This window comes from Macaca thibetana, chromosome 8 (genome assembly GCF_024542745.1).
Source record: "Macaca thibetana thibetana isolate TM-01 chromosome 8, ASM2454274v1, whole genome shotgun sequence".
Lineage (NCBI taxonomy): Eukaryota > Metazoa > Chordata > Mammalia > Primates > Cercopithecidae > Macaca > Macaca thibetana.
In genome coordinates this window covers 98,540,426-98,563,810 of record NC_065585.1, presented here as the reverse complement: position 1 = coordinate 98,563,810, position 23,385 = coordinate 98,540,426, and positions in this window count along the sequence as shown.

The following is a 23,385-nucleotide window of genomic DNA, read 5'->3' as shown; positions in this document are numbered from 1 at the left end:
CGTCACAAAGCAGCTCCTCGGAGATCTTCTCTCCAGTTTCTATCTGAAGATATTTCCATTTTAACCATAAGCCCCAATGCACTCCCAAGTATCCTTTAGCTGACAAAACTAAAACAGTGTTAGAATACTGCTCAATGAAAACAGAAGCTTAACTGTGCAAGGGGAATTCACATGACACAGAGCAGTTTCATAAAAGCTTCCTTCTGATTTTTATCGCAGGATATTTCTTTTTCGGCATATTCTTAAGAGCATTCCCAAATGTCTTTTCTCAGATTCCACAGAGACAGTGATTTCAAACTGCTCAATCCAAAGAATAATATAACTCTATGAAATGAATCCACACATCACAAATCAGTTGCTCAGAAAGCTTCTCTCCAGTTTTCAAAGGAAGACATTTCCTTGCTCGTCACAGGCATCCGGTTGCCACTTAATACCCCTTTGCAGAATCTTCAAAGACAGACTGCTAATATCACTTTTTTAGTTTTATAGGAGCAGTGTTCAAACAGTGCCTTATGAGAGGAAAGTTATAACTCCCTGAGTGGAATGCAAACATCACCAAGCAGTCTCTCCGGAAGCTTCTCTCCAGTTTTTATCTGACGATATTTCCTTTTTCACCATAGATCCGAATGTGATCCCGAATATCCTTTTGTGGATCCATCCATGACGGAGTTTCCAAGCTGCATAATGGAAAGAAAGCTTTATCTATGTGAGATGAATAAACATAGAAAAAAAGCAGACTCTCAGAAAGCTTCTTTCCAGTTTTTATCTGAAGATAGTTCCTTTTTCACCATAGTCCAGAATGTTCTCCCGAATGTCCCTTCGCGGATCCATCCATGACAGGATTTGCAAGCTGTGTAATGTAAAGTATGCTTTATCTATGTGAGATGAATGCACATATCACAGAGCAGTTTCATAGAAAGCTTCTTTCCAGTTTTTGTCTGAGGCTCTTTCTCTTTTCACTATAGGCGTCAATATGCTCCCAGATATCCCTTGGTACCTTGTTCTCCAAAAGGGTTTACCCGATGCTGTATGAGAAAAGACGTACAATACTGTGAGTAAAATGCACATGTCACAAAGCAGCTCCTCGGAAAGCTTCTCTTCAGTTTCTATCTGAACATATTTCCTTTCTCCCTGTAAGACTCAAAGAGCTTCCGAATATCCCTTCGCACGCTAAATATAAACAGTGTTAGAAAACTCTTCAATGCAAAGGGAAGCTTAACTGAGCGAGAGGAATTCACATGATACATAGCAGTTTCCTAGAAACCTTCCTTCTGGTTTTCATCTGAGGATATTTCTTTCTCCATATTCCAAAGAATGATCCCAAATGTCCTTGCTGAGATACCACAGAAACAGTGATTTCAAACTGCTCAATCCAAGGAATGATTTAACTTTATGAGATGAATACACACATCACAAAGCAGTTGCTCAGAAAGCTTCTCTCCAGTTTTCAATGGAAGACATTTCCTTGCTCACCACAGGCTTCCGGCACCACTTAATATCCCCTCGTAGATTCCTCAAAGACAGAGTTTCCAAACTGAACAACGTAGAGTAAGCTTTAGTTCTGTGAAATGAAAGCACATATCACAGAGCAGTTTCTTGGAACACTTCTTTCTGGGTTTTATTTGAGGATGTTTCATTTCTCGCTATACTCTTCAAAACGTTCCGAATTGTCATATTTTCTGTTTTATAGGAACAGTGTTCAAACACTACCTTATGAGAAAAGAGTTATAAATCCCTGAGTGGAATGCACACATCACAAAGAAGTTTCTCAGAAAGCTTCTCTCCAGTTTTTATCTGAAGGTATTTCCTTTTTCACTATAGGCCTGAATGTGCTCCCGAATGTCCCTTCGTGGATCCGTCCATGACGGAGTTTCCAAGCTGCATCATGTAAAGAAAGCTTTATCAATGTGAGATGAATAAACATAGCAAAAAACAGATTCACAGAAAGCTTGTATTCAGTTTTTCTCTGAATATATTTCCACTTTCACCATAGTCCTGAATGTGCTCCCAAGTGTCCCTTCGCGGATATGTCCATGTCAGAGTTTCCAAGCTGTGTAATGTACAGAAAGCTTTATGTGAGATGAATAAACATAACAAGAAGCAGAATCACAGAAAGCTTCTTTCCAGTTTTTATCTGAAGGTATTTACCTTTTAGTCATACTACTGAATGTGCTCCCGAATGTCCCTTTGCAAATCTGTCCATGACAGTTTTCAACCTACGTAACGTAAAGGAAGCTTTATGTATGTGAGATGAATACACATATCACAGAGCCGTTTCACAGAAAGCTTCTTTCCAGTTTTTGTCTGAAGACATTTCCCTTTTCACCATAGGCATCAATATGCTCCTGAATACCCCTTTGTACCTTTTTCTCCTACAGGATTTCCCCAATGCTGTATGAGTAAGGAGGTATAACACTGTGAGTGAAATGCACACGTCACAAAGCAGTTACCCAGAAAGCTTCTCTCCAGTTTCTATCTGAACATATTTCCTTTTTCCACGTAAGCCTCAAAGCGCTCCTGAATATCCCTTTGCATGCTAAAGTAAAACAGCGTTAGAAAACTGCTCAATGAAAAGAGAGGCTTAACTGAGCAAGAGGAATTCACACAACACAGAGGAGTTTCACAGAAAGCTTCCATCTGGATTTTACCTGAGGAGATTTCTTTCTCCATATTCTAAAGAGTGTTCCCAAATGTCCTTTCTGAGATTCCACAGGAACAGTGATTTCAAACAGCTCAATCCAAGGAATGATTTAACACTCTGAGCAACATACCAACCTCATGAAAGTGTTGCTCAGAAAGCTTTTCTTCATTTTCAAGGGAAGACATTTCCTTGCTTGCCACAAGCCTCGGGTTGCCACTTAATATCCCTTCGCAGAATCCCAAAAGACAGACTTTCCAACCTCGGAAATGAAGAGTAAGCTTTATCTCTGTGAAATGAATGAACATGTCAGAGAGCAGTTTCTTGGAATGCTTCTTTCCAGGTTTTATTTGACGACATTTCACTTTTCACCTTAGTCTTCAATGTGCTCTGATTATCACTTTTTTAGTTTTACAGGAACAGTGTTGAAACAGTGTCTTATGAGGAGAAAGGTATAACACCCTGAGTGGAATGCACACATCACTAAGCAGTTTCTCAGAAAGCTTCTCTCCAGTTTTTATCAGACGATATTTCCTTTTTCACCATTGGCTCGAATGTGACCCCAAATATCCCTTCGCGGATCATCCATGACGGAGTTTCCAAGCTGCGTAATGTAAAGAAAGCTTTATCTATGTGAGGTGAATAAACATAGTGAAAAGCAGATTCACAGAATGATTCTTTCCAGTATTTTTCTGATTACATTTCCTTTTTTAACATAGTCATGAATGTGCTCCCGAATGCCCCTTCGTGGATCCATCCCTGTCAGAGTTTCCAAGCTGCTTAATGTAAAGAAAGCTTTATCTATGTGAGATGAATACACATATCACAGAAGCGTATCACATAAAGGGTTGCCCCGATGCTGTATGAGAAGAGAGTTATAACACTTTCAGTGGAATGCACACATCACAAAGCAGTTCCACGGAAAGCTTCTCTCCAGTTTCTATCTCAACATATTTTGTTTTTCACCATAAGCCTCAAAGTGCTGACGTATATCCCTTTATACGCTAAACATGAACAATGTTAGAAAACTGCTCAATGAAAAGAGAAGCTTAACTGAGCGAGAGGAATTCACACGACACACAGCAGTTTCACAGAAAGATTCCTTCTGGTTTTTATCTGAGGATATTTCTTTCTCCATATTCTAAAGATCATTCCCAATTGTTCCTCCTCAGATTCCACAGAAGCAGTGAATTCAAACTGCTCAATACAAAGAATTATTTAACTGTATGAGATGAATACACACATCACAAAGCAGTTGCTCAGAAAGTTTCTCTGCAGTTTTCATCAAAAGACATTTCCTTGCCCACCACAGGTGAATGGGCACCACTTAATATCCCTTCACAGATTCCTGAAAGACAGAATTTGCAAACAGGGACATGTAGAGAAAGCTTTACCTCTGTGAAATGAATGTCCATATCCGAGAGCAGTTTCTTAGTACGCTTCTTTGTGGGTTTTATTTGAGGATATATCACTTTTAGCCATGGTCTTCAATGCACTGCAAAATATCAGTTTTTCTTTTTACAGGAACAGTGTTCAAACACTGCCTTATGAGAAAAGAGGTATAACTCTCTGAGTGGAATACACACATCACAAAGCAGTTTCTCAGAAAGCTTCTCTCCAGTTTTTATCAGAATATATTACCTTTTTCACAATAGGCCTGAATGCACTTTCAAATATCCCATCGCGGACCTGTCCATGACGGAGTTTCCAACTGCATAATAAAAATAAAGTTTTATCTATGTGAGATGAATAAATAGAGCAAAAAGCAGATTCACAGAAAACTTCTTTCCAGTTTTTATCTGAAGATATTTCCTTTTTCACCATAGTCTTGAATGTGCTCCCTAATATCCCTTCGTGGATCCATCCATGACAGGGTTTCCAAGCTGTGAAATGTAGAGGAAGATTTATCTATGTGAGATTAATACACATATCTAAGAACAGTTTCACAGAAAGGGTTTCTTAGATGCTGTATGAGAAGAGAACTATAACACTGTGAGTGGAATGCACACGACACAAAGCAGCACTTCAGAAAGCTTCTCTCCAGTTTCTATCAGAACATATTTCCTTTTTCACTGTAAGTCTCAAAGTGTTCCTGAGTATCCCTACGCATGCTAAACATAAACAGCGGTAGGAAACTGCTCAATGAAACATGAAGTTTAACTAAGCGATGGAATTCACATGACACACAGCAGTTTCACAGGAAGCTTGCTTCTGGGTTTTATCTGAAGGTATTTGTTTTACAGCATATTCTAAAGAGCATTCCCAAATTTAATATCTCAGGTTCCACAGAAACAGTGATTTCAATCTGCTCAATTGAAAGAATGATTTAACTCTGTGAGATGAATACACCCATCACAAAGCAGTTGCTCAGAAAGCTTCTCTCCAGTTTTCAAGGGAAGACATTTCCTTGCTCACCACAGGCCTCTGGGTGCCACTTAATATCCCTTCGCAGATACCTCAAAGATGCAGTTTCCAAATTGGGCAATGTAGAGTAAGTTTTAACTCTGTGATATGAAAACACATATCAGAGAGCAGGTTCTTGGAAGGCTTCTTTCTGGGATTTATTTGAGGATATTTCACTTTTCTTCGTAGTCCTCAATGCGCTCCGAAATATCACTTTTTTGGTTTTACAGGAACAGTGTCCCAATACTGCCTTATGAGAAAAGAGGTATAACTCCCTGAGTGGAATGCACACATCACAAAGCAGTTTCTCAGAAAGTTTCTCTCCGGTTTTTGTCTGAAGATACTTCGATTTTCCCCATAGTCCTGAATGTGTTCCTGAAGGTCCCTTTGTCGATCCGTCCATGACAGTGTTTCCAAGCTGTGTAAAGTAAAGAAAGTTTAAACTATGTGAGAAGAATAAACATTGCAAAGAGTAGACCCACAGAAATCTTCTTTCCAGTTTTTATCTTAAGATATTTCTTCTTTCACCATAGTCCTGAAAGTGTTCCCGAACGTCCCTCCGCGGATCCATCCATGACAGTTTCCAAGCAGCATAATGTAAAGAATCCTTTATCTATGTGAGATGAATACACATACCACAGAAGAGTTTTACAGAAAGCTTCTTTCCAGTTTTTTTCTGAGGCTATTTCTCCTTTCTCCATATGCATCAATATGCTACCAAATATCCCTTTGTACCTTTTTCTCCAAAAGGGTTTCCCCGATGCTGTATGAGAAGAGAGATATAACACTGTGAGTGGAATGCACACATCACAAAGCAGTTTTTCGGAAAGCTTCTCTCCAGTTTCGGTCTGAACATATTTCCTTTTTCACTGTAAGCCTCAAAGCACTCCTGAATGTCCCTTCACACGCTAAACATAAACAGAGTTAGAAAACTGCTCAATGAAAAGAGAGGTGAAACTGAGCGAGAGGAATTAAAAAGACACAGAGGAGTTTCACAGAAAACTTCCTTCTGGATTTTACCTGAGGATATTTCTTTGTCCATATTATAAAGAGCCTTCCCAAATGTCTTTGCTCAGATTGCACAAAAACAGTGATTTCAAACTGCTCAATCCAAACAATAGTTTAACTCTATGAGACCAATACACACATCACGAAGCAGTTGCTCAGAAATCTTCTCTCCAGTTTTCATCGGAAGATGTTTCCTTGCTCACCACAAGCCTCTGGGCACCACTTAATATCCCTTCACAGATTCCTCAAAGACAGAGTTTCCAAACTCGGCAATGAAGAGTAAGCTTTAACTCTGTGAAATGAATGCACATATCAGAGAGCAGTTTCTTGGAACTCTTCCTTCTGTGTTTCATTTGAGGATATTTCACTTTTGGCCATAGTCTCCAATGCACTCTGAAATACCACGTTTTCAGTTTTACAGGAACAGTGTTCAAACACTGCCTTACTAGAAAAGAGGTAAAAATCCCTTAGTCGAATGCACACATCACAAAGCAGGTTCTCAGAAACCTTCGATCCAGTTTTTATCTGAATATACTTCCTTTCTCACCATAGGCCTGAATGTGCTCCTGAATGTCCTTTCGCGAATCCGTCCATGATGGATTCAAAACTGTGTAATTGAAAGAAAGTTTTATCTATATGAGATGAATAAACTTATCTATCACAAAGCAGTTTCACAGAAAGCTTCCTTCCAGTTTTTGTCAGAGAATATTTCCTTTTTCACCATAGCCGTCTTTATACTCCCGATGTCCCCTGGAAGCTTTTTCTCCAAAAGGGATTCTGCAATCCTCTATTAGAAGAAAGGTATATTTCTGTGTGCGGAATGCACATGTCACAAAGCTGCTCTTTGGAAAGCTTCTCCCCAGTTTCTATCTGAAGATATTTCCTTTTACACCATAAGCCTCAAAGTGCTCCTGAATATCCCTTCACAGACTAAACAAAAACAGTGTTAGAATACTGCTCAATGAAAAAAGAAGCTTAACTGTGTGAGCAGAATTCACACAAAATAGTGTAGTTTCACAGAAAGCTTCCTTCTGATTTCTATCTGAGGTTATTTCTTTTTCAGGATATTCAAAAGAGAGTTTCCAAATGTCCTTTCTCAGATTCAACAGAAACATTGATTTCAAACTGCTCAATCCAAATAATGATTTAACTCTATGAGATGAATACAAGCATCAAAAAAGAGTTGCTCAGAAAGCTTCTCTCCAATTTTCGATGGAAGACATTTCCTTGCTCGCCACAGGTCTCCAGTTGCCACTTAATATCCCTTCACAGAATCCCAAAAGACAGACTTTCCAAACTGGGAAATATGGAGTAAGCTTTAACTCTGTGAAATGAATGGACATGTCAGAGAGCAGTTTCTTGGAATGCTTCTTTCTGGGTGTTATTGGATGACATTTCACTTTTCTCCATAGTCTTCAATGTGCTCCGAATATTACTTTTTTAGTTTTACAGAGCAGTATTCAAACAGTGCCTTATGAGAAAAGAGGTAAAACTCCCTTAGTGAAATGCACACATCATGAAGCAGTTTCTCAGAAACCTTCTCTCCACTTTTTATCTGACGATATTTCCTTTTTCACCAAGCCCAGAATGTGATCCCAAATATCCCTTCATGGATCCATCCATGACAGAGTTTCCAAGCTGCGTAATGTAAAGAAAGTTTTATCTATGTGAGATGCATAAACATAGCAAAAAGCAGATTCCCAGAAAACTTCTTTCCAGTTTTTCTCTGAAGATATTTCCTTTTTCACCATAGTCCTGAATGGGCTCCTGAATGTTCCTTCGGGGACCCATCCATGACAGAGTTTCCAAGCTATGGTAATGTAAAGGAAGCTTTATATATGTGAGATGAATACATAAATCACAGAGCAGTTTCATAGAGAGATTCTTTCAAGTTTTTGTCTGAGGCTATTTCCCATTTCACCCTAGGCATTAACATGCTCCAGAATATCACTTGGTACATTCTTCTTCAAAAGGGTTTCACCTATGCTGCATGAGAAGAGATGTATAACACCGTGAGTGGAATGCACATGTCACAAAGCAGTTCCTCGGAAAGCTGCTCTCCAGTATCGATCTGAACATATTTCTTTTTCACCGTAAGCCTCAAAGCACTCCCGAATATCCTTCACAGGCTAAACACAAACAGGGATAGAAATCTGTTCAATGAAAAGAGAGGCTTAACTGAGCAAGAGGAATTAAGATGACACAGAACAGTTCCACAGAATGCTTCCTTCTGGATTTTACCTGAGGATATTTCTTTCTATATATTCTAAAGAGTGTTCCCAAATGTCCTTTCTCAGATTTCACAGAACAGTGATTTCAAACTGCTCAATCCAAAGAATGGTTTAAATCTATGAACTGAATGCACACATCACAAAGCAGTTGATCAGAAAACTTATCTCCAGTTTTCATCGGAAGTCACTTTCTAGCTCACCACAAGCCTCCAAGTGCCACTTAATATCCCTTCACAGATTTCTCAAAGAAAGACTTTGCAAACTGAGCAAAGTAGAGTAAGCTTTAACTCTGTGAAATGAATGCACATCTCATAAAGCGGTTTCTTTAACACTTCTTTCTTGGTTTTATTTGAGGATATTTCACTTTTCATCATAGTTTTCAATGCACCAAGAAATATCACTTTTTCGGTTTTACAGGAACAGTGTTCAAACACTGCGTTATGAGAAAAGAGGTAAAACTCCCTGAGTGGAATGCACACGTTACAAAGCAGTTTCTCAGAAAGCTTCTCTCCAGTTTTTATTTGAAGATATTTCCTTTCTCACCATTGGTCTGAATGTGCTCTCGAATGTCCCTTCGCGAATCCGTCCATGATGACATTTCAAAACTGAGTAATAGAAAGAAAGTTTATCTATGTGAGATGAATAAACATATCTATCACAAAGCAGTTTCACAGAAAGCTTATTTTCAGTTTTTGTCTGAGTATATTTCTTTTTCCACCATAGCCGTCCATGTACTCCTGAATGTCCCCTGGTAGCTTTTTCTCCAAAAGGGATTTCCCAATCCTCTATGAGAAGAAAAGTATACCTGTGAGTGGAATGCACACGTCACAAAGCAGCTCCTCGGAAATCTTCTCTCCAGTTTCCATCTGAAGATATTTCTGTTTTGACCATAAGCCTCAAAGCGCTCCTGAGTATCCCTTAGTTGACTAAACTAAAACAGTGTTAGAATACTGCTCAATGAAAACAAAATATTAACTGTGAGAATGGAATTCAGGTGACCCAGAGCAGTTTCACAGAAAGCTTCCTTATGGTTTTTATCACTCGTTAGTTCTTTTCCAGTATATTCTTAAGAGCATTCCCAAATGTCCTTTCTCATGTTCCACAGAAAAGTGATATCAAACTGCTCAATCCAAAGAATGATTTAACTCTATGAGATGCATACACACATCACAAAGCAGTTGCTCAGAAAGCTTCTCTCCAGTTTTCAGCGTAAGACTTTTCCTTGCTGGACATTGGTCTCTGATTGCCACTTAATATCCTTTCGCAAAATCCACAAAGACAGACTTTCCAAAGTGGGAAATATAGAGGAAGCTTTAATACTCAGAAATTAGTGCACACGTCAGAGAGCAGTTTCGTGGAATGTTTCTTTCTGGGTTTTATTTCAGGATATTTCACTTTTCACCATAGTCTCCCATGTGCTTCAAAATATTACTTTTTCCATTTTACAGGAACAGTGTTCAAACACTGCCTTATGAGAAAAGAGGTATAACTCCCTGAGTGGAATGCACACATCACAAAGCAGTTTCCCAGAAAACTTCCATCCAGTTTTTATCTGAAGATATCTCCTTTTTCACCGTAGGCCTGAATGTGCTACCGAATATCCCTTTGGGGATCCGTCCATGACAGCGTTTCCAAACTGCATGATATAAGGAAAGTTTTATCTATGTGAGATGAATAAACATATCTATCACAAAGCAGTTGACAGAAATCTTCTTTCCAGTTTCTGTCTGAGGATATTTCCTTTTACACCATAGCCATCCATATACTTCCAAATGTCCTTTGGTAACTTTTTCTCCAAAAGGCAATCCCCAATCCTCTATGAAAAGAAAGGTATAATTCTGTGATTGGAATGCACACGTCACAAAACAGCTCCTCGGAATGCTTCTTTCCAGTTTCTGTCTGAAGATATTTCCTTTTTCACAGTAAGCCTCAAAGCACTCCTGAATATCCCTTAGCAGATTAAACAAAAACAGTATTAGAATACTGGTGAATGAAAAGAAAAGCTTAACTGTGTGAGCGGAATTCACGCGACACAGAGCAGTTTCACAGAATGCTTCCTTCTGGTTTCTATCTGAGGTTATTTCTGTTTCAGGATATTCTAAAAGCGTTTCTAAATGTCCTTTCTCAGATTCCACAGAAACAGTGATTTCAAACTGTTCAATCCAAAGAATAATTTAACTCTATGTGGTGAATTCAAACATCACAGAAGAGTTGCTCAGAAAGCTTCTCTCCATTTTTCAATGGATGACATTTCCTTGCTCGCCACACGCCTCTGGTTGCCACTTAATATCCCTTCGCAGAATCCTCAAAGACAGTCTTTCCAAACTGGGAAATATAGAGTAAGCTTTAACTCTGTGAAATGAAAGGACATGTCAGAGAGCAGTTTCTTCTAATGCTTCTTTCCGGGTTTTATTTGATGATTTTCACTTTTCACCATATTCTTCAATGTGCTCCGAATGTCACTTTTTTAGTTTTACAGGAATAGTATTCAAACAGTGCCTTATGAGAAAAAAGGTAAAACTCCCTGAGTGGAATGCACACACCACCAAGAAGTTTCTCAGAAAGCTTCTCCCCAGGTTTTATCTGACGATATTTCCTTTTCACCATAGGCCTGAATATGATCCCGAATATCCCTTCACGGATTCATCCATGACAGAGTTTCCAAGCTGCATAATGTAAACAAAGCGTTATCTATGTGAAATGAATAAACATAGCATAAAACAGATTCACAGAAAGCTACCTTTCAGTTTTTATCTGAAGATATTTCCTTTTACACTATAGTCCTGAACGTGCTCCCGAATGTCCCTTCGAGGATCCGTCCATGAGAGAGTTTCCAAGCTGCATAATGTAAAGAAAGCTTTATTTATGGGAGATGAATACACATATCAAAGAGCAGTTTCAAAGAAAGCTTCTTTCCATTTTTTTTTTGGAGTTATTTCCCTTATCACCATAGGATTCAACATGCTCCCCGAATGTCACTTGGTACCTTCTTCTCCAAAAGGTTTTCCCCAATGCTGTATGAGAAGAGAGGTATAACACTGTGAGTGGAATGCACACGTCACAAAGCAGTTCCTCAGAAAGCTTCTCTCCAGTTTCGGTCTCAACATATTTCCTTTTTCAGCATACCCTCAAAGTGCTCCGGAATATCCCTTCACACGCTAAACATAAACAGGGTTAGAAAACTGCGCAATGAAAAGTGAGGTTTAACTGAGTGAGAGGAATTAAGATCAAACAGAGTAGATTCACACAGCTTCCTGCTGGATTTCACCTGAGGATATTTCTTTCTCCATATTTTAAGGAGCATTCCTAAATGTCCTTCCTCAGATTCCACAAACATAGTGATTTCAAAGTGCTCAATCCAAAGAATGGTTTAACTCTATGAGACGAATACACCATCACAAAGCAATTGCTCAGAAAGCTTCTCTCCAATTTTCATTGGAAGACGTTTCCTTGCTCACCACAAGCCTCTGGGTGCCACTTAATATCAATTCACAGGTTCCTCAAAGACAAAGTTTCCAAACTGGGCAACGTAGAGTAAGCTTTAACTCTGTGAAATGAATGCACATATCAGAGAGCAGTTTCTCAGAACACTTCTTTCTGGGCTTTATTGAGGATATTTCACTTTTCACCATAGTCTTTCATGCGTTCGTACATATTACTTTTTCGGTTTTACAGGAACAGTGTTCAAACACTGCCTTATAAGAAAAGAGGTATAACTCCCTGAGTAGAGTGCACACATCACCTAGATGTTTCTCAGAAAACTTCTATCCCGTTTTTATCTGAAGACATCTCCTTTTCTACTGTAGGCCTGAATGTGCTCCTGAGTGTCCCTTTGCAAATCTATCCATGACGACATTGCAAAACTTTGTAAAAGAAGGAAAGTTTTATCTATGTGAGATGAATAAACATATCTATCACAAACCAGTTTCACAGAAAGCTTCTTTCCAGTTTTTGTCTGATGATATTTCCTTTTCCACCATAGCCGTCCATATACTGTCGAATGTCCCATGGTAGCTTTTTCTACAAAAGGAATTCCCCAATCCTCTATGAGAAGAAAAGTATAACTCTGTGTGTGGAATGCACACGTCACAAAGCTGCTCCTCAGAAGTATTCCCTCTAGTTTCTATCTGAAGATATTTCCATTTTCAACATAAGCCTCAAAGTGCTCCAAAGTATCCCTTAGCTGGCTAAACTAAAACAGTGTTAGAATACTGCTCAATGAACATGGAAGCTTAACTGTTTGAGTGGCATTCACGTGACACAGAGCACTTTCACAGAAAGCTTCCTTCTCCTTTTTATCGGAGGGTATTTCTTTTTCAGCACATTCTTAAAAGCGTTCTCAAATGTCCTTTCTCAGGTTCCACAGAAAGAGTGATTTCAAACTGCTCAATCCAAAGAATCCACACATCACAAAGCAGTTTCTCAGAAAGCATCTCTCCAGTTTTCAACGGAAGACATTTCCTTACTCACCACAGTACCTGGTCGCCACTTAATATGCCTTTGCAGAATCTTCAAAGACAGACTTTTCAAACTGGGAATTGTAGAGTAAGCTTTATCTCTCTGAAATGAATGCATACGTCAGACAGCAGTTTCTTGGAATGCTTCTTTCTGGGTTTTATTTCAGGATGTTTCACTTTTCGCTTTAGTCTTCCATGCACTCTGAAATATTACATTTTTGGTTTTATAGGAACAGAGTTCAAACACTGCGTTATGAGACAAGAGGTATAACTCCCTGAGTGGAATGTACACATCACAAAGCAGTTTCTCAGATAGCTTCTGTGCACTTTTCATCTGAACATATCTCCTTTATCATCATGGGCCTGAATAAGCTCCCAAATGCTCCTTTGTGGATCCATCCATGATGGAGTTTCCAAACTGCATAATATAAGGAAAGTTTTATCTATGTGAGATGAACAAAGGTATCTATCACAAAACAGTTTCACAGAAATATTCTATCAACTTTTTGTCTGAGGATGTTTCTTTTTCCACCATAGCCGTCCCTATAGTCTCAAAAGTCCCTTGGTAGCTTTTTCTCCAAAAGGCATTCCCCAATCCTCTATGAGAAGAAAGGTATAATTCTGTGAGTGAAATGCACACATCACAAATCAGTCCCTCGGAAAGCTTCTCTCCAGTTTCTATCTGTTCATATTTTCTTTCTCACTGTAAGACTCAAAGCATTTCTGAATATCCCTTCACATGGTAAACATAAACAGTGTTAGAAAACCCTTCAATGAAAAGGGAAGCTTAACTGAGCGAGAGGAGTTCACATGACACATAGCAGTTTCACAGAAAGCTTCCTTCTGTTTTTCATCTGAGGATATTTCTTTCTCCATATTCCAAAGGGCGATCCCAAATGTCCTTCCTGAGATACCACAGAAGCAGTTATTTCAAACTGTTCAATCCAAGGAATGGTTTAACTCTATGAGATGAATTCACACATCACAAAGCAGTTGCTCAGAAAGCTTCTCTCCGGTTATCATAGGAAGACTTTTCCTTGCTCACCACAGGCCTCTGGGGCACCACTAAACATCCCTTCACATATTACTCAAAGACAGAGTTTGCAAACTGGGCAATGTAGACTACGCTTTATTTCTGTGAAGTGAATGCACATATCAGAGAGCAGTTTCCTGGATCACTTCTTTCAGGGTTTTATTTCAGGCTATTTCACTTTTCGCCACACTCTTCAATGCGCTGCAAAATATCACTTTTTCAGTTTTACGGGAATTCTGTTCAAACACTGCCTTATGAGAAAATAGGTATAACACCGTGTGTGGAATCCATTTTTTTTCAGCATATTCTTAAGAGCATTCCCAAATGTCTTTTCTCGGGCTCCACAGAAACAGTGATTTCAAACTGCTCAATCCAAAGAAAGATTTAACTCTATGAGATGAATACACACAACACAATGCAGTTGCTCCGAAACTTTCTACCCAGTTTTCATCGGAAGATGTTTCCTTTCTCACCACAAGCCTCCGGGCGCCACTTAATATCCCTTCACAGATTCCTTAAAGATAGAGTTTCCAAACTGGGCAATGAAGTGTAAGCTTTAACTCTCTGAAATGAATGCACACGTCAGAGAGCAGTAACTTGGAACGCTTCTTTCTGGGTTTTATTTCAGGATATTTCATTTTTCTTCCTAGTCTTCAACGAGCTGCAAAATATCACTTTTTCAGCTTTTCAGGAACAGTGTTCAAACACTGCCTTATGGGAAGAGGTATAACTCCCTGAGTGGAATGCACACATCACAAAACAGTTTCTCACAAAGCTTCTCTTCAGTTTTTAGCTGAAGATATCTCCTATTTCCCCACAGGCCTGAATGTGCTCCTGAATGTCCCTTTGCAGATCTATCTATGACGCCGTTTCAAAACTCCATAATAGAAAGAAAGTTTTATCTATGTGAGATGAATAGACATATCTATCACAAAGCAGTTACACAGAAAGCTTCTTTCCAGTTTTTGTCTGAATATATTTCCTTTTATACCATAGCTGTCCATACACTCCCGAATGTCCCCTGGTAGCTTTTTCTCCAAAAGGGATTCCGCAATCCTATATGAGATAAAAGTATAACACTGTGAGTGAAATGCACACATCACAAAGGAGCTCCTTGGAAATCTTCTCTCCAGCATCTATCTGAAGATATTTCCGTTTTCACCATAAGCCTCAAAGTGTTGCCGAGTATCCCTTAGCTGACTAACCTAAAACAGTGTTAGACTACTGCTCAATGAAATCAGAAGCTAAACTGTGCATGTGGAATTCACGAGACCTAGAGCAGTTTCACAGAAAGTTTCCTTCCGATTTTTATCGGAGGGTATTTCTTTTTCAGCATATTCTTAAGAGCGTTCCCAAATGTCCTTTCTCAGGTTCCACAGAAACAGTGATTTCAAACTGCTCAATCCAAAGAATGATTTAACTCTATAAGATGAATGCACACATCACAAAGCAGTTGCTCTGAAAGCTTCTCTCCAGTTTTCATCGGAAGATGTTTCCTTTCTCACCACAAGCCTCCGGGCACCTCTTAATATCCCTTCACAGATTCCTCAAAGACAGAGTTTCCAAACTGGGCAACGTAGTGTAAGCTTTAACTCTCTGAAATGAATGCACACGTCAGAGAGTAGTTTCTTGGACTGTTTCTTTCTGGATTTTATTTCGGGACATTTCACTTTTTGCCGTAGTCTTCAATGTGCTGCAAAATATCACATTTTCAGTTTTACAGGGACAGTGTTGAAACACTGCCTTATGAGAAAAGAGGTATATCTCCCTGAGTGGAATGCACACATCACAAAGCAGTTTCTCAGAAAGCTTCTCTCCAGTTTTTAGCTGAAGATATTTCCTATTTCCCAACAGGCCTGAATATGCTCCCGAATGTCCCTCCACGAATCTGTCCAAGACGTAGTTTCAAAACTGCGTAATAGAAAGAAAGTTTTATCTATGTGAGATGAATAGTAGTATCTATCACAAAGCAGTTATACAGAAAGCTTCTTTCCAGTTTTTGTCTGAATATATTTCCTTTTTTACCATAGCTGTCCTTATACTCCCGAATGTCCCCTAGTAGCCTTTTCTCCAACAGGGATTCCCAATCCTCTATGAGAAGAAAGGTATAATTCTGTGAGTGGAATGCACACGTCACAAAGAAGCTCCTCAGAAAGCTTCTCCCTAGTGTTTATCTGAGGATATTTCCGTTTTCACCATAAGCCTCAAAGCACTCCCGAATATCCTTTCGCAGACTAAACACAGTGTTATAATACTGCTCAATGAAAAGAGAAGCTTAACTGTGTGAATAGAAATCACAGGATCGAGAGCAGTTTCACAGAATGCTTCCTTGTGGTTTTTATCTGAGGGTATTTCCTTTTCAGCATATTCTAAAGAGCGTTCCGAAATGTCCTCTCTCAGGCTCCACAGAAACAATGAATTCAAAATACTCAATCCAAAGAATGATTTAACTCTATGAGATGAATCCACACACCACAAAGCAGTTGCTCAGAAAGCTTCTCTCCAGTTTTCAACGGAAGAAATTTTCTTGCTCACCACAGGCCCCTGGGTGCCACTTAATATCTCTTCGCAGATTCCTCAAAGACAGAGTTTCCAAACTGGGAAATGTAGAGTAAGCTTTAATTCTGTGAAATAAACGCACAAATCAGAGAGCTGCTTCTTGGAATGCTTCTTTTGGGTTTTATTTGAGGATAGTTCAATTTTCACCATAGTCTTCTATGCACTCTGAAATATCACTTTTTCAGTTTTAGAGGAAACGTGTTCAAACACTGCATTATGAGAAAAAATGTATAACTCCCTGAGTGGAACGCACACATCACAACGCAGTTTCTCACAAGGTATCTTTCCAGTTTTTATCTGAAATATTTCCATTTTCAAAATAGTCTTGAATGTGCTTCCGAATGTCCCTTTGCAGATCCATCCATGATAGAGTTTCCAAGCTGTGTAATGTAAAGAAAGTTTTATCTATGTGAGATGAATAAAAATAGCAAAAAGCAGATTCACAGAAAGCTTCTTTCCAGTTTTCCTCTGAGGCTATTTCCTTTTTCACCATAGCTGTCCATATACAGCTGAATGTCTCTTGGTATATTTTTCTCCAAAAGGCATTCCCCAGACCTTTATGAGAAGAGGGGTATAACACTGTGAGTGAAATGCACAGGTCTCAAAGCAGTTCCTCGGAAAGCCTCTCTCCAGTTTCTATCTGAACATATCTCCTTTATCACGGTAAGCCTCAAAGCACTCCCAAATATCCCTTTGCTCGCTAAACATAAAGAGTGTTAGAAAAGTGCTCCAGGAAAAGAGAAGCTTAACTGAGCAAAAGGAATTCAAGTGACACATAGCAGTTTCCAGAAAGCTTCCTTCTGGTTTATATCAGAGGATATTTATTTCTCCATATTCTAAAGAGCGTTCCCAAATGTCCTTCTTCAGATTCCACAGAAACAGTTATTTCAAACTGCTCAATCCAAAGAATGATTTAACTCTATGAGATGAATACACACATCACAAAGCAGTTGCTCAGAAAGCTTCTCTGCAGTTTTCATTGAAAGACATTTCTTTGCTCACCACAGGTGAATGGGTACCACTTACTATCCCTTTGCAGATTCTTGAAAGACAGAATTTGCAAACTGGGCAATGTAGTGTAAGCTTTACCTCTGTCAAATGATTGCACATATCTGAGAGCAATTTCTTGGTACGCTTCTTTCTGGGTTTTATTTGCGGATATATCACTTTTCACCATAGTCTTCAATGTGCTCCAAAATATCACTTTTTTGTTTTACTGGAACAGTGTTCAACCACTGCCTTATGAGAAAAGAGGCATAACACCCTGAGTGGAATACACATCAAAAAGCAGTTTCTCAGAATGCTTCTCTCCAGTTTTTATCTGAAGATATTTTCTTTTTCAACATAGGCCTGAAAGTTCTTTTGATTATCCCATCGTGGATCCGTCGATAATGCAGTTTCCAAACTGTGTAACATAAAGAAAGTTTTATCTATATGAGATGAATAAACACAGCAAAAAGCAGATTCACAGAAAGCTTCTTTCCAGTTTTTATCTGAAGATATTTCCTTTTTCTCCTCCTGAATATCCCTTCGCGGATCCATCCATGACAGAGTTTCCAAGCTGTGAAATGTAGAGAAAGATTTATCTATGTCAGATGAATACACATATCTAAAAATAGTTTCACAGAATGGGTTTTCTAGATGCTGTATGAGAAGAGAGGTAGAACACTATGAGTGGAATGCACATGTCACAAAGCAGCACCTCGGAAAACCTCTCACCAGTTTCTATCAGAACATATTTCCTTTTTCATCATAAGACTCAAAGTGTTCCCAAATATCCCTATGCACGCTCAACATAAACAGTGTTAGGAAACTGCTCAACGAAAAGTGAAGCTTAACTGGGGGAGTGGAATTCACACAACACAGAGAACTTTCACAGGAAGCTTCCTTCTGGTTTTTATCTGAGGATATTTCTTTCTCCATATTCTAAAGAGCATTCCCAAATATCCTTCCTCAGATTCCACAGAAACAGTGATTTTAAACTGCTCCTTACAAAGGATGATTAACTCTATGAGATGATTACACCTGTCACAAAGCAGTTGCTCAGAAAGATTCTCTCCAGTTTTCAAAAGATGACATTTCCTTGCTCAACACAGGCCTCCAGGCGCCACTTAATATAACTTCACAGATTCCTCAAAGAGAGACTTTCCAAACTGGGCAATGTAGAGTAAGCTTTAACACTGTGACGTTAATACACATATCAGAGAGCAGTTTCTTGGAACGCTTCTTTCTGGGTTTTATTTGAGGACAGGACACTTTTCCCCATAGTCTTCATTGCACTCTGAAATATAACATTTTTGGTTTTACAGGAACAATGTTCAAACACTGCCTTATGAGAAAAGAGGTATAACTCCTTGAGTGGAATGCACACATCAGAAAGCATTTTCTCAGAAAACTTGTCTCCAGGTTTATCTGAAGATCTTTCCTTTTTCACCATAGGCCTGAATATGCTCCCGAATGTCCCTTCGTGATTCCATCCATGACGGAGATTCCAAGCTGCGTAATGTAAAGAAAGCTTTATCTATGTGAGATGAATAAGCATAGCATAAACAAATTCACAGAAAGCTTCTTTCTAGTATTTATCTGAAGATATTTCCTTTTTTACCATAGTCCAGAAATTTCTCCCGAATGTCCCTTCACGGATCCATCCATGACAGATTTTGCAAGCTGCATAATGTAAAGAAAGCTTTATCAATGTGAGATGAATACACATAGCACAGAACAGTTTCACAGAAAGCTTCTTTCCAGCTTTTCCTTGAGGCTATTTCCCTTTTCACCATATCCATCAATATGCTCCCAAATATCCCTTGTATGTTTTTGTCCAAAAGGGTTTCCCCAATGCTCTATGGGAAGAGAGGTGTAACATTGTGAATGGAATGCACACATCACAATGCAGTTTCTCAGAAAGCTTCTCTCTAGTTTTTATCGGAATATATTTCCTTTTTCGCAATAGGCCTGAATGCTCTTTCAAATATCCCGTCACGGATCTGTCCGTGACAGAGTTTCCAACTGCGTAATATAAACAAAGTTTTATCTATGTGAGATGAATAAATAGAGCAAAAAGCAGATTCACAGAAAGCTTCTTTCCAGTTTTTATCTGAAGATATTTCCTTTTTTGCCATAGTCCTGAATGTGCTCCCGAATATCCCTTCGTGGATCCATCCATGACAGGGTTTCCAAGCTGTGAAATGCAGAGAAAGATTTTTCTATGTGTGATGAATATACATATCTAAGAACAGTTTCACAGAAAGGGTTTCTTAGATGCTGAATGAGAAGTATAACACTGTGAGTGGAATGCACACGTCACAAAGCAGCACTTCGGAAATCTTCTCTCCAGTTTCTATCAGAACATATTTCCTTTTTCAATGTAAGCCTCAAAGTGTTCCCGAATATTCCTACGCACGCTAAACATAAACAGCGTTAGGAAATTGCTCAATGAAAAGTGAAGCTTAACTGGGCGAGTGGAATTCACACGACACAGAGCAGTTTCACAAGAAGCTTGCTTCTGGGTTTTATCTGAAGATATTTGTTTTTCAGCATATTCTAAAGAGCGTTCCCAAATTTCCTTTCTCAGGTTCCACAGAAACAGTGATTTCAAACTGCTCAATAGACAGAATGATTTAACTCTATGAGATGAATACACACATCACAAAGCAGTTGCTCAGAAAGCTTCTCTCCCGTTTTCAAGGGAAGACATTTCCTTGCTCACCACAGGCCTCTGGGCGCCACTTAATATCCCTTTGCAGATACCTCAAAGATGCAGTTTCCAAATTGGGCAATGTAGAGTGAGTTTTAACTCTGTGATATGAAAACACATATTGGAGAGCAGTTTCTTGGAAGGCTTCTTTCTAGGTTTTATTTGATAATATTTCACTTTTTGCTGTAGTCCTCAATGCGCTCCGAAATATCACTTTTTTGGTTTTACAGGAACAGGGTCCACACACTGCCTTATGAGAAAAGAGGTATAACTCCCTGAGTGGAATGAACACATCACAAAGTAGTTTCTCAGAAAGCTTCTCTCCGGTTTTTGTCTGAAGATATTTCGATTTTCTCCGTAGTCCTGAATGTGCTCCTGAAGGTCCCTTCGTCAATCCGTCCATGACAATGTTTCAAAGCTGTGTAAGGTAAAGAAAGCTTTATCTATGTGAGATGAATAAACATTGCAAAAAGCAGATCCACAGAAATCTTCTTTCCAGTTTTTATCTTAAGATATTTCTTCTTTCACCATAGTCTTGAATGTGCTCCTGAATGTCCCTTTGTCGATCTGTCTATGACAGTGTTTCCAAGGTGCATAAGGTAAAGAAAGCTTTAAATATGTGAGATGAATAAACATTGCAAGAAGCAGATCCACAGAAATCTTCTTTCCAGTTTTTATCTTAAGATATTTCTTCTTTCACCATAGTCCTGAATGTGTTCCCGAAGGTTCCTCCGTGGATCCATCCATGACAGAGTTTCCAAGCAGCGTAATGTAAAGAAAGCTTTATCTATGTGAGATGAATACACATAGCACAGAACAGTTTCACAGAAACCTTCTTTCCAGTTTTTTTCTGAGGCTATTTCTCCTTTCTCCATATGTGTCAATATGCTACCAAATATCCCTTGGTACCTTTTTCTCCTAAAGGGTTTCCCCGATGCTGTATGAGAAGAGAAGTATAACACTGTGAGTGGAGTGCACACGTCACAAAGCAGTTCCTCGGAAAGCTTCTCTCCAGTTTTGGTCTGAACCTATTTCCTTTTTCACTGTAAGCCTCAAAGCGCTCCTTTATATCCCTTCACACGCTAAACATAAACAGGGTCAGAAAACTACTCAATGAAAAGAGAGGTGAAACTGAGTGAGAGGAATTAAAAAGACACAGAGCAGTTTCACAGAAAGCTTCCTTCTGGATTTTACCTGAGGATATTTCTTTCTCCATATTCTAAGGAGCCTTCCCAAATGTCCTTGCTCAGATTGCACAAAAACAGTGATTTCAAACTGCTCAATCCAAACAACAGTTTAACTCTATGAGACCAATACACACATCACGAAGCAGTTGCTCAGAAATCTTCTCTCCAGTTTTCATCGGAAGACGTTACCTTGCTCACCACAAGCCTCTGGGCACCACTTAATATCCCTTCACAGATTCCTCAAAGACAGAGTTTCCAAACTGAGCAATGAAAAGTAAGCTTTAACTCTGTGAAATGAATGCACATATCAGAGAGTAGTTTCTTGGAATGCTTCCTTCTGGGTATTATTTGAGGATATTTCACTTTTGGCCATAGTCTTCAATGCACTCTGAAAAATTACATTTTCAGTTTTACAGGATCAATATTCAAACACTGCTTTATGAGAAAAATGATAAAAGTCCCTGAGTCGTATGCACACATTACAAAGCAGTTTCTCAGAAAGCTTCTATCCAGTTTTTATCTGAATATACTACCTTTTTCACCATAGGCCTGAATGTGCTCCTGAATATCCTTTCGTGAATCCGTCCATGATGGAGTTTCAAAACTGCGAAATTGAAAGAAAGTTTTATCTATATGAGATGAATAAACGTATCTATCACAAAGCAGATTCACAGAAAGTTTCTTTCCAGTTTTTGTCTGAGGATATTTCTTTTGTCACCATAGCCATTTATATACTCCCAAATGTTCCCTGGTTGATTTTTCTCCAAAAGGGATTCCCCAATCCTCTATGAGAAGAAAGGTATAACTCTGTGAGTGGAATGCACACGTCACAAAGCCGATCTTCGGAAAGCTTCTCGCCAGTTTCTATCTGAAGATATTTCCTTTTACACCATAAACCTCAAAGCGCTCCCGAATATCCCTTCAGAGACTAAACAGAAACAGTGTTAGAATACTGCACAATGAAAAGGAAAGCTTAACTGTGCTAGCGGAATTCACGCAACATAGTGTAGTTTCACAGAAAGCTTCTTTCTGGTTTCTATCTGAGTTTTTTTCTTTTTCAGGATATTCAAAAGCGTGTTCCCAAATGTCCTTTCTCAGATTCAGTCTTTCCAAACTGGGAAATGTAGAGTAAGCTTTAACTCTGTGAAATGAATGGACATTTCAAACAGCAGTTTCTTTGAATGCTTCTTTCCGGGTTTTATTTGATGATTTTCACTTTTCGCCATAGTCTTCAATGTGCTCCGAAATATCACATTTTCAATTTTACAGGAACAGTGTTCAAATACTGCCTTATGAGAAAAGAGGAATAACTGCCTGAGTGGAATGTACACATCACAAAGCAGTTTCTCAGAAAGTTGCTCTCCAGTTTTTAGCTGAATATATTTCCTATTTTCCCCCAGGCCTCAATGTGCACCCGAAATTCCCTTCGTGAATCTGTCCATGGTGCAGTATCAAAACTGCGTAATAGAAAGAAAGTTTTATCTATTTGAGAAGAATAGACCTATCTATCACAAAGTAGTTTCACAGAAAGCTTCTTTACATTTTTTGTCTGAGAGTATTTCCTTTTTCACCATAGCCATCCATATACTCCCAAATGTCCCCTGGTACCTTTTTCTCCAAACAAGAGTCCCAAATCCTCTATGAGAAGAAAAGTATAACTCTGTGAGTGAAATGCACTCGTCACAAAGCAGCTCCTCGGAAATCTTCTCTCCAGTATCTATCTGAAGATATTTCCGTTTTCATCGTAAGCCTCCAAGCGCTCCCGAGTATCCCTTATCTGACTACCCTAAAACAGTGTGAGAATACTGCTCAATGAAAACAGAAGCTTAACTGTGTGAGTGAAATTCACGTGAAGAAGAGCAGTTTCACAGAATGTTTCCTTCAGGTTTTTATCGGGGGATATTTCTTTTTCAGCATATTTTCAAGAGGTTCCCAAATGTCCTCTCTCAGGTTCCACAAAAACAGTGATTTCAAACTGTTCAATCCAAAGAATGATTTAACTCTATGAGATGAATACACACATCAAAAAGCAGTTGCTACGAAGGCTTCTCTCCAGTGTTCATGGGAAGACGATTCCTTTCTCACCGCAAGCCGCCGGGCGCCACCTAATATCCCTTCCCAAATTCCTCAAAGACAGAGTTTCCAAACTGTGCAATGTGGTGTAAGCTTTAG